We start from the raw sequence: 16,637 nt of genomic DNA on the forward strand, positions 1-16,637 counted from the left end.
CTAGACAGAGCTTTATAATCTGGTAGTCCTCTTTCTAGTATTTATTTATTTATTTAGGTTATATCTCATTATTTAGGTTTTTTGTTGTTGTTGGTTGGGTTTCTTTTTTTTGAGACAGTCTTGCTCAAGCTGGAGCTTATACACCCAGGCTGGAGTACAGTGGCATGATCTCGGCTCACTGCGAGTTCCATCTCCCAGGTTCACGCCATTCTCCTGCCTCAACCTCCCGAGTAGCTGGGACTACAGGTGCCCGCCACCACGCCCGGCTAATTTTTTTGTATTTTTTAGTAGAGACAGGGTTTCACCCTGTTAGCCAGTATGATCTGGATCTCCTGACCTCGTGACCCACACACCTCGGCCTCCCAAAGTGCTGGGATTACAGGCATGAGCCACCGCACCCGGCCTATTTAGGGTTTTTAATTTCTTCTTTCTCTCCTTTTTATATACACCAGAAAATCAAAAGCCTGAGTTTTTATATAGCTTGTTTAGGATGAAATTGTGAGTTAGTTTTAATGTTTTCCTTGTTTCTATGATACTCAAATATTCTAAGTACAATATGATTTATAATGGCTCCTTTTCAAAGATGAATTAATGTGTATTCTATATGAGCATCTTAGCCTGGGTTCTTTCTGGAAAACAGAGCCTACAACAAAGGCTTGAATGCAGATAGTTTATGTTGATTAGTTATCCCAAGGCACAGAAGAGACACTGGGAAGGAGAATCAATATGGATTCTAGAATTGTTCACCACTATAGGGAACTGAAGTTCGATCCCATCAGGACCTTCTGAGAAGCCCTGTAGAATGTGCCTCAGAATTGTCCAACCTGACTGACAAAGATTGAAGAGGGATAATGTATCTGCTGGCACTAATCCAATTATCCCATTGGTCAAAGATTGCTCCTTGGGATGTTAACTCTCACACTACCAGGTTTTTGGAGGTACCAGAGACCTCTAGGACAGAAAGCAAAGGTAGTACAACTGAAGTGAAGCAGATTGCCACAGCAGTAGCTGGAGAAAAAGTGGGCTGAGTGGGGAGTCTAGTACAATGAAGCGCCTCTAAGTGGCAATCCAAATTTTAAAGTATTTTGGATCACATAAAGTATCCTGATAGTGATTGACATCAAGATCTGCATAACTCACAAAAGCAAGCTTCAAAACAATAGATATAGCATAACATTTGTGTAAAAAAGCAATGTATTTATAGTGAAGAAAATAATTTGAAGAACTATGCAATAGACTTAATGTTGGTTGCCTTTGCAAGGAATAGGATAAATTTTAGGGGCATTAACTTTAAATTATGTGTTTGTATAATGGTTAAATATAGCATAACAAGTATGTGTTAATCAGAAAAAGAAAGTACTAAAATATCTGTAGAAATGCCTGAATAGCAGCCCAAAATCTAGATTAAAAATGAGTATTTTATAGTTAGATACAATGAATTAGATCTACTACTTGATAGCACAACAGAGTAACTGAGGGACTACAGTCAGCAATAATTTGTTGTACATTTTAGAGTAACTGAGGGAGTATTACTGGAATGTTCATAACACAAAGAAATGATAAATGCTTGAGGTGATGGATACCCCCATTTACCCTGATGTAATTATTACACATTGTATGCCTGTATCCAAATATCTAATGTACTCCATAAATACCTAATGCATACCTACTATGTACCCAGAAATCTTTTCTAAAAGATAAGTATTTTTAACAAATGAGTAAGAGTTTCAAATGGGTAAGGAGTGAAAACAGTGCTAGTAGCCAACCATTGACTAACCTAAAGAACATAGCTGAAATCTTTCTAATGCCAGGCAGATTTAGAATCCTATGTAATATATTAATAGTTCTTAGGAACCTCTTCACTTTAGTACATTGGACTGTGAGTTAAATAGGTTTTTAGAACATCCCCAGTGATGGCTGCCGTTTAGAAGGAACAAGGAGACCCCAGATTACTGAATAGAGATTATAGTAGCTTGAGATAGGCACTAGAACATCAACTGTCTTAGCCTAAACCCTACCCCTAAATCTTTATTTTGTCCAGAGGATAGGGAAGGCAATTTTCAAGAGGAAGGAGAACTTATCACTTATGAAAACTTGTTATAGCCCAGGAATTCCACAAGGCAGTACAAGTTGAGTGTCCCTTATCTGAAATGCTTGAGATTAGAAGTGTTTCGGATTTCAGATTTTTTTGGATTTGGGACTATTTGCATGATATACTTAACAGTTGAGTGTCACTAATCTGAAAATACTAAACCAAAATGCTCCAATGAGTGTTTCCTTTTGAGCATCATGTGAGTGCTCAAAAAGTTTCTGATTTTCGGATTAGAGATACTCAACCTGTACAAGCATCAAAGTGCCTTTCAACACATGAGCAAACTGAGAGAGCTGAGGTTGTGAGGTGGTGTGTCTTTCCCTGAAATAGATCTGTATTTAAGGATGAGTAAAGAAAAAGAATGAGAAAGAGTAGAGGAAGTATCCTCTAACATATTAGAAGAAAATCCTTCCACATGAAGTAGGTTTATTATGAACACTTGTTTAATTATATTATGAGCCAAAAGATATTACCTGTGTTAAAAAAGAATACCATACTATAAAGAAGGTAAGGTCACTATAAACTGAGAGCAAATGAACTAAGAAAATAGTACATTAAACTAACAACAGGGAAGCAGAAAATAAACCATGGAGAAAGCATGTATCTTCCCAATTTTTTTTCAATTAATTTGCGAAAAAGTATAAAAGTATATATTTATTCCAGTATAGTTAGAATTCTGATTGCTTTTAATGGATGATTTTATGTTACATATATTGAACTAGTCAGAAGGGACTTGGACAACCCTTAGGCTAGATTTTCATTCACTTTCCTCACCTTTAAAATTAGAGAGAGTCTTCCTGCTTAAAATCAGAAAGAAGTAGGCTGTGAAGACCAAAATCCCTGGTGGGAAGGGAGATTGGTTGCAGTGTTGGGCAGGGATGTCTGTTAATATGAAGTGTGAGAATGAATAAAAGGAGACTGAACAGCTTGGGTTTCCTTGGAATTTGCCATTAAGTATAATGGAACAGACAATAGAATACAATCATAAAGGACAAAAGGCAATACAGATAATCAATGTAGTATATATCTCAGTGATTATCGACTAAAGATAAATAATGTTATGTTTCACTTCTATTGATCTGATCTTTTCATTCCAGTTAGGTTTTGTTCTGGATTACACTTTCTCTGGCAGTTTGGAGCCCATCTGTTTTGCTCTGTGCAGATCCTTGTTTTATATAATAAATGAGTTACAGAGAATCTGGAATTTTCAGTTCTGTACTCTACTTACTCCTCACTTCTGCCTTTCAGTACAGCCTTTCAGTCTGGAGTGATAAGCTCTCCTGAGAAGTCATTTCAGAGCTTGTGTTTTAGCAGACTTCCTCTGCTTGTCTCTGCCCTGCCACTCTCATTGGTGAGCCTGGAACACTTGTCGGCTTTGATTAAACTCATGGAAATCCCAGGCCAGGCATAATCATTAAGGTCACATTGTTTAAATCAGATTGTTCTGAGCTCAAAAACACCTTTTACATTAGCCAAAGGTATGACCTTGTATATGGCACTTTGTATTTTAGCATTTTACCCCATTGTTTTTGTAAATATAATAAATATAGCAAATACCTATTTTATTATTTTAGTGCTAATATTATCTTCTAATTATATAGTACTTTACAGTTTACAGAACATTCTCAGGAATGCTTTCTTCTCTTCTTTCTGTCTCTCTTTTTTTTTTTTTCCTCCAAGCTATTTTTTTCTTTTGTTAATTTAGGTTTGATCATGAATTAGGCTTATTTTAGCATGTTAAGTATTTGTTTTATTTCATAAACATTCTGTGTAATTTTTTCCTTTCTTTAAATTTATGAATTCCTTGCCCTTAAACTCCATCTGTAGTGAGATTATTATGTCTTCTGTGCTATCCAGACTAGAAATAGCTTAAACTGCATAGAGCCAACAGTTAGATGTAAGAGAGGAGCGTGGAGGAGAAAGTAAAGGGCTCATTTTAATCTTTGCCCTGACATCTATATCATATCATTTATAGAAGTATAGCTTTCCTATTCTGATGGATCAAAACCTTGAGGATATGTTTAAGTACTAGGGTAGCAGCATGCCCCAAAATGAAATAAAAGTGATCATATTAATGTTGATATCTTATCTTTAAGATTTCTTGAAAACAATGGTACTCTAGTGACTTAAAAATCCCTAAAGATAATTTTAACTGGTCTTCAGGAGGTCTCTGATGCTGTGATGAGGCAGCTTTTGCCAGTTGTAGCCCAGACTCTTCTAAAAGCTATGATCTTGGTCCAAATGCAAACTGAATTTTTTTTCAGTATGGTTGAGATTTTGGTGGTAACCGTAGCATTTGAACATATAAATTATGTTCAGTCTCACTAAAACATCAACTCTAATACTGAGTTTTATAGATGAAAAGCGTAAGATGCTTCTTTATGTTTTCGAAGTTAAGGTGACCCTTCTATCTCAGCCCCCTTTATTATCTTTGCGGTTAGCCTGAAGAAATGTGCTAACAATATTGCTGAAATAGGCATTGGACTCTTTGGTGTTATATTACATTATTTTCAGATTTTGACACTTTGGCGGTTAATTGCATTGCAAATTATTTTAACTATAAATTCTCCACAATGATGCTTCATGCAGGAAAGGAAAAAGGAGAAATCCAGATATAACATGATAGAGGTAGAAAATGTTTGTCTTTCCTGGGACAAAAAGAAAATGTGTGTGGCCTATACGAAGAATTAAAATAATCTGGTTTTACTGTTTCTGATTATGATTTAGATAGACATTTTATAAGGCAGTATATTTATTTATATAGGTGTTCTTGCTAACATTACATTTGCTGAACACCCTATGCATTGCAAAATGCTTTCATATTCATACTGACTCTGAGAGTACAATTCTTGTCCTCACAGTAATATTCATTTTTGCTGGAGAGTCAAGTGAGGTAGAATAATATAGTAGAAAGAGCACCAATCTGAGAGTTAAAAGGATAGGTGTCCTGACCCCGTTCTGGCATTTACTAGCTGTAAACAAGCTAAGTTAGCCTTTCTGACTAAGTTGAGGCCTTGGCGTATCTGTGACTTTTAAGGTCTAAATGCCATAATTCTTAGATGACAAATTCATAAGATCATTAGAAAGCAGTATGGCCACATAAAGTGATAAATTGAAGGACTGTCTTTATTTGAGACCACTCTATATATGACCAAGGACACTATATATTTGTAAAAATAAAGTTAGATGGCACATATTCAGTTTTGATACATGGATATATTGCATAGTGGTGAAGTCTGGGCTTTTAGTGTAGCCATCACCTGAATGGTGTACACTGTAACCATTAAGTCATTTCTCACCCCTTACCCCCTCCCACCCTTCCACTCTTCTAAGTCCCCAGTGTTTATCATTTCACAGTCTTTGTCCACATGTATACATTTTTTTTAGCTCTCACTTATACGTGAGAACATGTGGTATTTGACTTTCTCTTTCTAAGTTATTTCACTTAAGGTAATGGCCTCCAGTTCCATCCATGTTGCTGCAGAAGACATGATTTTATACTTCTTATGGCTGAGTAGTGTTCCATGGTGTGTATACACACACACACACACACACACACAGAGACATATATGTACACACATATATATCACATTTTAATCCAGTCTGTTGATGGACACTTAGCTTATTTACTTCCTTATCTTTGCTGTTGTGAATTTTGATATAATGATTTATTTTCCTTTGGGTAGATACCTAGTAGTGAGATAGCTGGATCAATGCTGTACATTTTTTTAAAGTACAGTTACAGTCACTGTCAATGTAAAGATTTCTTTAACAAGGTAATTGAATCAGTCTGGAAACAGAAGCCATACAGTAACTTAAAGGAAGTTTGATATAAATAATTATAAATTATGATAAGAAATACCTGCGAACAGGTAAAGAACGCCCTAAACCATGTCCTACAACTGAGAAATAGTACCCAAGGAAGGATATCTTTTAAGTGGAACACCCTTCCCAAGGCTGAGAAGGTGTGGCTGCAGCTTCACTGGGTTGCCTAGATCAGAGCTTATCCTCAGTTGCCAGGCAAGTGGAAGACAGCCTTCAAGGATGTAGGCAAGTGATGCTGCTGGGAAGGTTCACAGCAAGAGTTAGGATGATGCTGTGAGTAAGAAGTCTGGAGAGCATGTTGAGATAGCCTCAGGATGGTGATCACTGAGCCCAGGCTGAGGCTGCAACGTCACTGTGGGACTACATGATCTAGACATGCGGCTGGGGCACAGCACTACCGATATCCCCACACACATGTACTGCTAGTGGACCCTGCAATAGGAGCAGGAAAAAATAAAAGAAAGCCCATGGGAACCTAGAAGCCTTCTTCTCCTTGCAGTGTCCCTCCACTGCCCTCTATTGACAAAAACTTAACATTGTGCTTACTGTACAAGATAAATGCTTAGAGTCCAATCCATTGTCACAGAGCAATCTCTAAAGCATGAATTTAGAGCTGAGAGCCACAAAACTCATAACTGACACAGTGTGGTTAGCTCTTACCTCCATAAAACTACATATAGCTGCTTCACATTTCTCAACTGTAAGTGAAGACATCGCTCCCAGGTCTCTGCCGTTTGTTCCCTATTTATCCATAAAGTGTATGTGTGTGTGTGTGTGTGTATATATATATATATCTATGTATAGTGCCTTAAATTTCCAGAAGCTTATCTAATTATAATGAACTGCTTCACTCTTGCTTTTTGAATATAAAATCCAAACTAAAATCAAAACATTTTTCTAATAACCTACATCTTAGATGAGCTATAAATATGTCCAGTCTGTTCTTTTTCTTGAACCTGAAAGTCGTGTGTCCTCTAATGAGTGATCTCTCATCTTCTTCGGAACCTGCCACAAGTCTGCTTGTCTCTGTTTCCTGCCTATGAAACAGCAGATAAATAGAATTGAGATTGTCCCAGATCCAATTCTGGTTTCCAGCTTACTCTATTTCCCTATCAGAAGGGAGAGTAGTGGTGGAGCCTCTTGTCCCAACTCTTAATTCATACCAGATTGTTTCAGGTAAGTAGCTGAAAGTAGGTTGGAAGTGTCATGGGTCCACTTCTTGCTCATCAAAGGAAGTGTACATTTGGGACTGACATTTTCTCACTGTTTTGGCATTGACCTTATTCTTAGTTGATTATTATTTTAAAGTGCAATTTTTAGGCTGTATTATTATCTCAATGTTGGGCTTATTAGGCATTAAAATATTTCATAGTTACATGCCAATGTTGAAAGCACAGTGGTTAAGCAAGCAGGAACTGAAGCAAAACTGCCTGGCTGTAACTTGGCTCTGCCATTTAAAAGTTGAGTGACCTTGAGCAAGTTTTTAACATCTTTGTGCCTCCATTCGTACATCTGTACAATAGCGATAATTGTACAGATTATCGCTACCTTAGGGAGGTCGTGGGGGTTAAATTTGTTAATACGTGTAAATGACTTAGAAGAATACTTAAAATATAGTAAGCTCTCAATAAATATCAGTTATTGTTTCATTTAGTCATCCTCACAATACAGTGAGATCAGTATTATTTTTATCCCAATTATATACATAAGGAAACTTGAGGCACACAAAAGGATTAAGCAACTTTCCCCAGATCTTGGAGCTAGTAAGTGGTGAAGTTACTATTCAGTCTGAGGCTTTTAATCACTATACTATAGCTGACTCTATAGATGACCTCGAAATCTAATTCTAAGGTCATAAATTATAGACATTTAATTTCAGTGACTTTCTTTTATGTCTTTCTATTGGTAATTTTCCTTTGGCATTCATGGTAGACAAGATTCTGAGATGACCCCCAGGACTCCTGTCCCCTGGTATAAAATTGCCTTCTTCTTCAGTGTGGTTGAGACCAGGGAATATGATGAATTTCACTCTCATGATTAGGTTTTGATCTATGGCAAATGTGAAGGAATTTCAAGGATATATTTAAGGTCTCTTGTCAGTTGACTTTAATATACTTAAAAGGGAGATTATCTTGGTGGGCCTGAACTTATCATGTGAGCCCTTTAAAACAAGATTCAAAGGAGGCAGATATTCTCTTGCTGGCCTTGAAGAAATCAGCTGCCATGTTGTGAGAGGGCCTGTGGAGGGAGTCACACAGTGAGGACCCGAGGACGGCCTCTGGGAATTGAGAACAATCTCCAGATGACAGCCAACAGGAAAGTGGGGACCTCAGTCATACAGCCACAAGGAAATGAATTCTGCTGACAACCTGAATGAACTTGAAAGCAGATTCTTCCTTACTTACACCTCCCTGTAGGAATACAGCCAAGTTGACACCTTGGTTTCTGCCTTGTGAGACCAGGAACTGGTTCCAGTGCCTGGACTCCTGCGCCATGGAAACTGAGAGAATATGTGTTTCTTTAAGCCTCCAACCTTGTAGTAATTTGTTACACAGCTATAGATACCTAATACAGTATCATTAATTTAAATTTCAACTCAAAAAGAACAAAAACAAAAAATGCATTTTTTTTGTAGTTTATGTAAAAATTTATTTGACCAAAATGTAGAAAAAGTGATACTATTACATATGATACAGTTGCAAGAATCTAAAGAAAAGTGTGGATTTGATTCCATTGCACAATTTGCTAGTGTATTTCCTGGGTAGTGTGGTGCTGATCCTTGATGTGATGTTCTTTTGCGTATTTCCTTCATTCTAAAGTTGTTCTCTGGCCGGACGTGGTGGCTTTCGCCTGTAATCCCAACACTTTGGGAGGCCAGATCACTTGAGGTCAGGAGTTCGAGACCAGCCCAGCCAACATGGCGAAACCCTGTCTCTACTAAAAATACAAAAATTATGGTGACACCTGCCTGTAGTCTCATCTACTCGGGAGGCTGAGGCAGGAGGATCACTTGAACCCAGGAAGTGGAGGTTGCAGTGAGCCGAGATCACACCACTGCACTCCAGCCTGGTCAACAGAGTGAGACTCCATCCCAAGAAAAAAATAAAAATAAAGTTGTTCTCTGAAGAGCAAATGTCTCATTCCAGTAATGACCCACTCAGCTGGAATATGGTGGAGTTCAGTCCAATTCAGGTCAACCATATCCAAAAGACTACAAGTCATTCATAAGTTGAGCAAAAGAGTTTCTATCTATTAGCAGAAAGGGCCTCTCTGGCAGCAGAGATTAAAAATTGGCCCCAAAAATGCATTTTTTAAAGCCAATAAGAGACTAGTAGCCAGCAGAGAATAAATATAAAAACAATTCTTTTGAGAATTTAAATGTAAGGTACTATATTGCCTCGTAACTTATTTGATTCATGTCTTATTTATTATAAAGACTTTTTTGACTAAAGGCAACAACATGTCATTATAAAAAGAGCATTTGGCTAAACATCAGCACTTCCGGGTTTTAGTCTTGACTTTTCCATTAACTTTGGTGTGTGACTTGTGCATGTCACTTAACCTCTCATGGATCCCTAAGTGTCATTCAGGAAGATTGAACAAAATGATTTCAAATCATCTGTCTCAAAATTCTATGAATATAAGGATTTAAGTAATTAGAAGCTTGTCGTAACAGGACTAACACTGTCAATAAACTTTAGGACCTTAAAGTTTTAATGTGGGAAAATGTAAGAAATTAGGAGGAAGTGATGCTTTTAAGATCATAAATTTTGACTTACTAATTTTAATGCATAATAGGCTCTTAGGGGTCGTTGCTTCTTTTCTGTTATCAGGAACACAAGGGCAGCATGCTCAATGTCAGTAATGTTAAGCACAAAACCAAATACATTAGCAGAAACACTGTCCCACGCTATGAAATCCTTGAGTGTAGTAGTTGGCATTTGAATCATGTAACAGACATTTAGTGATTGTTGAAGGTATGAATGGCTTAATGAAGGCTGGTGATTTTTGTTGTGTTTTTCCCCATCATGAGAGTTTGACATGTAAAGGGACTGTAGGAGTTTTCCAGGCCTTATTGGGATGAAGTTCACATGACCTTTATTTACTTGCAACTATTTGCTTTCTGAAGCAATTTGAAAATCTTAATCTTTGCTGTATATAAATATAATTTTAATATTGGGTTAAAATTGGAATTTTATTCTATTACATTAGTTTTTCAAGTTTAAAAAGTTGTTTCTCCTTCAATTCTCTGTACTCGTATGAACAAGAAATTCTTCCCGTGTTGGATAATTTTGTATATAGAATAATAATTTTAAATACTAATTTAAATTCTGTTTGTGAATGCTACTCTTTCAGAGTTATCTACGATTGTTCAACAGTTGTGTCTTGTTAGGGAACCATCATAAGAGTGCAAAATTTCTAGCTCAACAGAGATCTGTAAAGTACTAAGATACTAAACATACTATATTTAGTGAGGTGTATACTTAGAATTCTCACAATTTACTATCAGAATAAATGTATGATATTTTGTAAAAAATAAAGCCTCCCTTGTTCCCCCAGTACAATGCAAATGTCATCCTACATTGGCACAGAATTGCAGAACTTATAATACTGAATTATACTAATATTCAAATAAAACAATAAAATAAAAACATACTGGCCAGACACAGTGGCCCACGCCTGTAATCCCAGCACTTTGGGAGGCCGAGGCAGGTGAATCACGAGGTCAGAAGTTCGAGACCAGCCTGGCCAACACAGTGAAACCCCGTCTCTACTAAAAATACAAAAAATTAGCTGGGCGTAGTGGTATGCACTTGTAGTCCTAGCTACTCGGGAGGCTAAGGCAGGAGAATCGCTTGCACCCAGGAGGCGGAGGTTGCAGTGAGCTGAGATCACACCACTGCACTCCAGCCCTAGCGACAGAGAGAGACTCCGTTTCAAAAAAAAAAAAAAAAAAAATCAAAAAACCCATACTTTATTCTTTAGACATTTTAATTGAAATATTATATCAATAAATATTTAAACATGTATACACTGTTTATCAAAATAAACTTTCATTACTATTTTCCATGCTATTGCTAATAAGCCTGAATTGTTTAAACTGTATTTAAATTGTAACTTTCACATCATTGTTGCCATCTTAAGATGTATATCCATCTGTTGCTTCCTTAATTTATCTTGATTTTATATTTTATACCCTTCTTCCTTGTATATACCCAAAAAGTATAAATTTCCTTTTGTAAAGCTTTTTTTAACCTTATCAGCCTTCAGTTCTTTCCTGCATCAAATGAATTTTTTCGATTTTTTATTCTAAAGATATTTTTATTCATTTGTTCCAGTATACTTGGAAGAATAATTGAACAGTACCCCACTTATTTAGAAAAGCAAATAAAAATACTTTAAGTAGCTCAATAGTGCCTAAGTGGGCTTCCAGACTGATGTGAGAGTTTTTTTCTGTCCCTTATCTTTTTACCACTGTTTGCACTTAGAACACTTTCTGCATTTCTTTTTTTAAAAAACAATAGCTGGCCAGGTGCAGTGGCTCACGCCTGTAATCTTAGCACTTTGGGAGGCAGAGGTGGGCGAATCATGAGGTCAGGAGTTCGAGACCAGCCAGGCCAACATGGTGAAACCCCGTCTCTACTAAAAATACAAAAAAATTAGCTGGGTGTAATGGCAGGCGCCAGTAATCCCAGCTACTCAGGAGGCTGAGGCAGGAGAATAGCTTGAATCCGGGAGGCGGAGGTGGCAGTGAGCCGAGATCACGCCATTGCACTCCAGCCTGGGCAACAGAGTGAGACTCCATCTCAAAAAAATAATAATAATAATAGCTAAAACTTCATGTATTAATCTTAAAAGTATCTGATAAATTCAGAGATAATGAAAGAAATCTATTCAGACATAATGAAAGAATGCTATCTTATTATTGGTTAATGTCTTAATGTGGGGTTGTTAATTTTTGAATCCCCACATTAAAATGTTGCTTTATTTTATGCTAAATATGCTCTGCTCAGATCTTTTTTCCCTTTAAAACTTATATTTAGGTAAACCAGTATATGTGTGTGTGTATATATATATGTGTGTGTGTGTGTGCACAGATAGATAGTATAGAACAGAATACAAAAACTTTGCATTTCAGCCTGAGAATATGATGTATTATATTCATATTTGAAATTAATATAAACTACCTGAGAAAAATATCACACAATACCATAAAATTCAGCATATGAAACTCTTCAGTTTTAAAAGATTAAGTCATGGCTACCCTTGTCTGTTAACTGTTATTCAGTCATTAATCCTTTGTCACCTTGGGTAGTTTATAACAGAATCCAGAAAGTCAGTTAAACATTTATTTCCATTTCATGTTCTCTGTAGCTTTATTTAAGGCATATCATTTACTAGTCTTTATTTTTAGGTACAAATTTTTCTTCTATTTTTAGAAATAAAGGTAAATATAATTTAAAATACTTTGGGGACTGGGCGCGGTGGCTCATGCCTGCAATCCCAGCACTTTGGGAGGCCGAAGTAGGTGGATCACCTGAGGTCAGGAGATAAAGACCAGCCTGACTAATATGGTGAAACCCCGTCTCTACTAAAAACACAAAAAGTAGCCAGGCGTGGTGGCATGCGCCTGTAGTCCCAGCTACTCAAGAGGCTGAGACAAGAGAATTGCTTGAACCCAGGAGGCAGAGGTTGCAGTGAGCCAAGATCACACCACTGCACTCCAGCCTGGGCGATAGAGCGAGACTCCATCTCAAAAATAAAATAAAGTAAAAAATAAAATAATTTGGTATGAATATTGCAAAAATAGCAAATAATCCTCTTTAAACAATGGTTACTAGTCATCTTCTAGCTAGCATAGAGTTGTCCTTTTGCTGGTAAAATTGCTTTAAGTTTTACCAGAGAGCCATCTCTTTCACAGTCTCAGTTCTAATATTCCTTATCTAAACTACATTCTGAATTGCAAAAACACTTGCAAGCCTGCCTTATATTTTGTTATACTATGTAGTTTAAACATGTTATATAACATCCATCTAATGCAGACATTGATTTTTAAACAATACAAAATGAAATTGATCAAAAAAAGAAGTTCAGAGCTAAGCATAGAAACAGAATTAGCACAATAATGATTAGGAATTCAAGTCTTTCTGCCATGTTAATGACCTTGGTCTATTTATTTAGCTTCCTCCTCACATCTGTTAAACTGGCTATAATACCTACTTTAGGAAGTTGTTATTAGGATAAATGAGATAATAAATATGAAGTATTTAGCAGTGTGCCAGACACATGGTAGGTGATCTACAAATTATATCTAATAATAATGTTGTTGAATTATAATAAAAATGTATTTTTCTTGCTATTTTATAATTTTCTTTTTCTAGAATATGTTTAGGTAGTAATAGATAATATTGTGTTTTAAAATATAAATTATAATAATATAATATCTCACATGATTTCACTTAATGAGTAGCATTGACCAAATTCAGCTTTTATAAGATACGTTAAATAACTTCCCTGGAACTGCTAATGTGGTTTCCTGCAGTAACTTGATGTATGATGCAGTAATGAGCATAGAATTAGCATGTAAAACAAGGCCATTTTATACCCCTTCTAATTGCCTTATTTAGTTAAGTGCCAAATGCTACAATATAAAGGTTCTAGTATACTATCTCTAAAACAGGAAGCAAAGTTCTAATGGGATTTCTTTTCTAATTCTATTTTTTAAGATCTTTAATCTATTAAGTCCTGATAGCTTTGCTGGTAAACTCAATGTGTTTTACTCACCTTTGCATTTCAAGCAGCACCTAGCACATAGCAAGCATTTGGCAAACAAAATTACTCAAGAGGATGCTGAGAAGACATTTTTACAAGTTAATATGATGAATTTAATTGGTATTTTCTTTTCCCTAAAATGTCTACAGTCTGGTATTTCTGCCTTTCCTTTTTCCACCTCACTTCTGTAAAACTACCAGTGCCTGAATAGGAGAGCTACTATTGCTCATTACAAGAGTATTGTATGAGGCCTTAAATGTTGTAAGAAATATATATATATATATGAGAGAGAGAAAGCACCATTTATATGCGTCCATTACTTTCCTATTTATATATTGGACTCTTTTGAAATATGCTTCAATTTGTAGAAACCACAAAGGTTCTTTTTAACATACTGACTTCGTACCCTTCAGATTAGCATGCTATCCAAGTATCCTGTATAGAAACCTTTCAGCATTCACAATGTTATCTCCCCCACTTGAGATAAAGAGAAAATAAGAATGAAAATAGAACCACATAGGGAAGGGAAGGAATAGTTAAAAGATTTAATTCTGCCATAGTATTTTTCTTCCTGTCAAACATACAATTTGAACTGCAGCCAGTTTTTATATGTTAAGTACTGCCATTCTGTCCTTTCTCCATGGCTACTGATGAATATTTTTAAGACAAATTTTTAAAAATACAGAGAATGGGATTCCAGGATGGGCCACATAATTTGTGAGACCTAGTGCAAAATGAAAATGCCAAGCATTTCTGCAACAGCAGAGCATAAAACCAAGTGTAGGCCCATGTGCAACTGCACAAGTCACCTTCCCACAAAGCTGGCCCTGAAGGGTTCCCTATTTCAGGGGAATGATCTTCCTGTTGGCACTTTGCCTAGCAGCTTTTCAGAGTAAATACCTTCATTGTATCTAAGAGCGTTGAGACCTGAACATCAGAGAGAGTAAACAGATGTGAACTCTCCATCATGGCCATGCAGCTAGACTAACCAGTGTAGTTACTGATCATTGTAAGATGGTCAGCAAGGTAATTCAATTAAGAATATTGAGATAATTCATACCATGAGTAGGATTCCAGCATTTTGAGGGTTGAGAAAGCAACAGAGGAGGAAAAAGCATTTATTGGGTGTCTTTTTTGGATAGGAACCATATTGGACTCTTTTTAATGCATTATCATGTCTTAGCCTGTCAGCCATATAAAGTAATCTTTATTAGCTCATTTCGTTTTCTATCTGAGGAAGGTGAATCTCAAGGATATAAAATAACTTGTTTATAGTCACACAGCAATCATTGGCAGTGTGGTGATTGCCCACATCTGTCTTCAGATGAAGCCCATGTCCATTCCATGGGTATTGGTACCATGAGGCTGTGTGTCTATCTTTAGGGGCTGATAGACACAATAAATGTACAGACTTGAGAAGCAGATGCCAAAAGCACTAGCACAATTAGGGAAATTTAACATGACAGTTTCTTTAGTGTAAAGAAGCTGAGCCCAGCACAAAGTGAGGCCATGGACCAAAGACAGAACATAGTAAATAAAAAGAGAGTTCTTATTATCTTGACCAGACAGGAGAAACTGTTGTGAAGGGAAAATAAATCTCAGGATCCCCAAATCACTAAGCCAAGGGAAAAGTCAAGCTGGGAACAATGTCAGTCAAACCTGCCTCCCATTTTATTTCTAAATAAGATAGCTACAAAGATAAGAAGCTACATACCTCCCTCACAATTTGCCCACAAGGAAATACCTTGTGGACAAAGGACAGACAGAACTCAAAGTCATTCCTCTGAGGCTTACCTGAGACAAATGCATATCTGATTGCTTCCTGTGCCCTCTTTGCTTATATAAAAATGCAGATTCACTGAGCCAGACTAAATTGTGTATTCAGTGGAAGGCTGATCAAAGACTCAAAGAATGCAACCTTTTGTCTCTTATCTACTTCTAACCTGGAAGCCCCCACTTCCGGTTGTCCTGCCTTACAGGACTGAAGCAATGTACATCTTACACATATTGATATATGTCTCATGTCTCTCTAAAATTAAAGCAAGCTGAAGCATGTACCATGGGTACATGTCATCAGGACCTACTGAGGCTGTGTCATGGGCATGTCCTTAACCTTGGCAAAATAAACTTCCTAAATTGACCGAGATTTGTCTCAGATATTTTGAGTTCACACTGTCTACCTCACAGTAGACTAATAACAGTGGCTACAGAACAAACGTAACATGTTGGAGATGGATAGATGATAATACCTTGATTGCAAAATAGTAGTTCCTCCTATAGTTAGAGCAAAAAAAAAAGTTTCAGATGATGAAAACTGGGCTTCAGTAAATACAATGAGAGTCTGTGAAGCATCTGAGGGCCAGCATATTTTAGGGCAGTATAGTTCAAGCTTCTTCATTCATGTTCCACTTTCTTCATGATTTTGCCATTTGTAAGCCTTAAAATACCATGATAGCTGTAAAACATATTTTAAATTTATTATTTCATACAGTTAGCATGAATGGATTTATCCTGACAAAGGCACTAACTTTCTGTCCTTAGTAAAGCCACTCTACTAATTGTTTAAGCTCATTTGCTCTTCAGCTCATTCAACTAATATTTATTGAATGCTTTGTATTTTCTAGGATTTGTCTACCTGATCTAGGTGGTAGATAGAGGTGGAGGGAAAAAGATAAGAAGACAGAGATGAGTAGGGCATGGTACCTGCCTCAGAGGGATTCAGAATAAAATAGTTTCACAGTTTCAGATTGTTCATAGAATGCTGAGAAAGCAGGATTGAGATTTTGCCTGGAAGAGGTGGGAAACTTTATACAAAGTTGAGCAGGAAAGTCTAGATAAATAAGTAGGAAGAGTTTGTTAAGCATATTTGGAAGATTCATCTTTCCTGTATCTTGGCCAGACTTTTTTTAACTTTTCTGACCATGAATTAAAAGACGTCGAGATTTTT

At 36.6% G+C, this 16,637-nt stretch overlaps 1 protein-coding gene across 5 annotated transcripts in view; it reads left to right on the forward strand.

Annotated features, from left to right (window-relative positions):
• CNKSR2 (connector enhancer of kinase suppressor of Ras 2) overlaps positions 1 to 16,637 on the forward strand; it is a 301,612-nt gene that overhangs the window by 113,003 nt on the left and 171,972 nt on the right. The window lies entirely within an intron of this gene.

The sequence above is a fragment of the Theropithecus gelada genome, chromosome X, assembly GCF_003255815.1.
Source record: "Theropithecus gelada isolate Dixy chromosome X, Tgel_1.0, whole genome shotgun sequence".
In the NCBI taxonomy this organism is placed as follows: domain Eukaryota; kingdom Metazoa; phylum Chordata; class Mammalia; order Primates; family Cercopithecidae; genus Theropithecus; species Theropithecus gelada.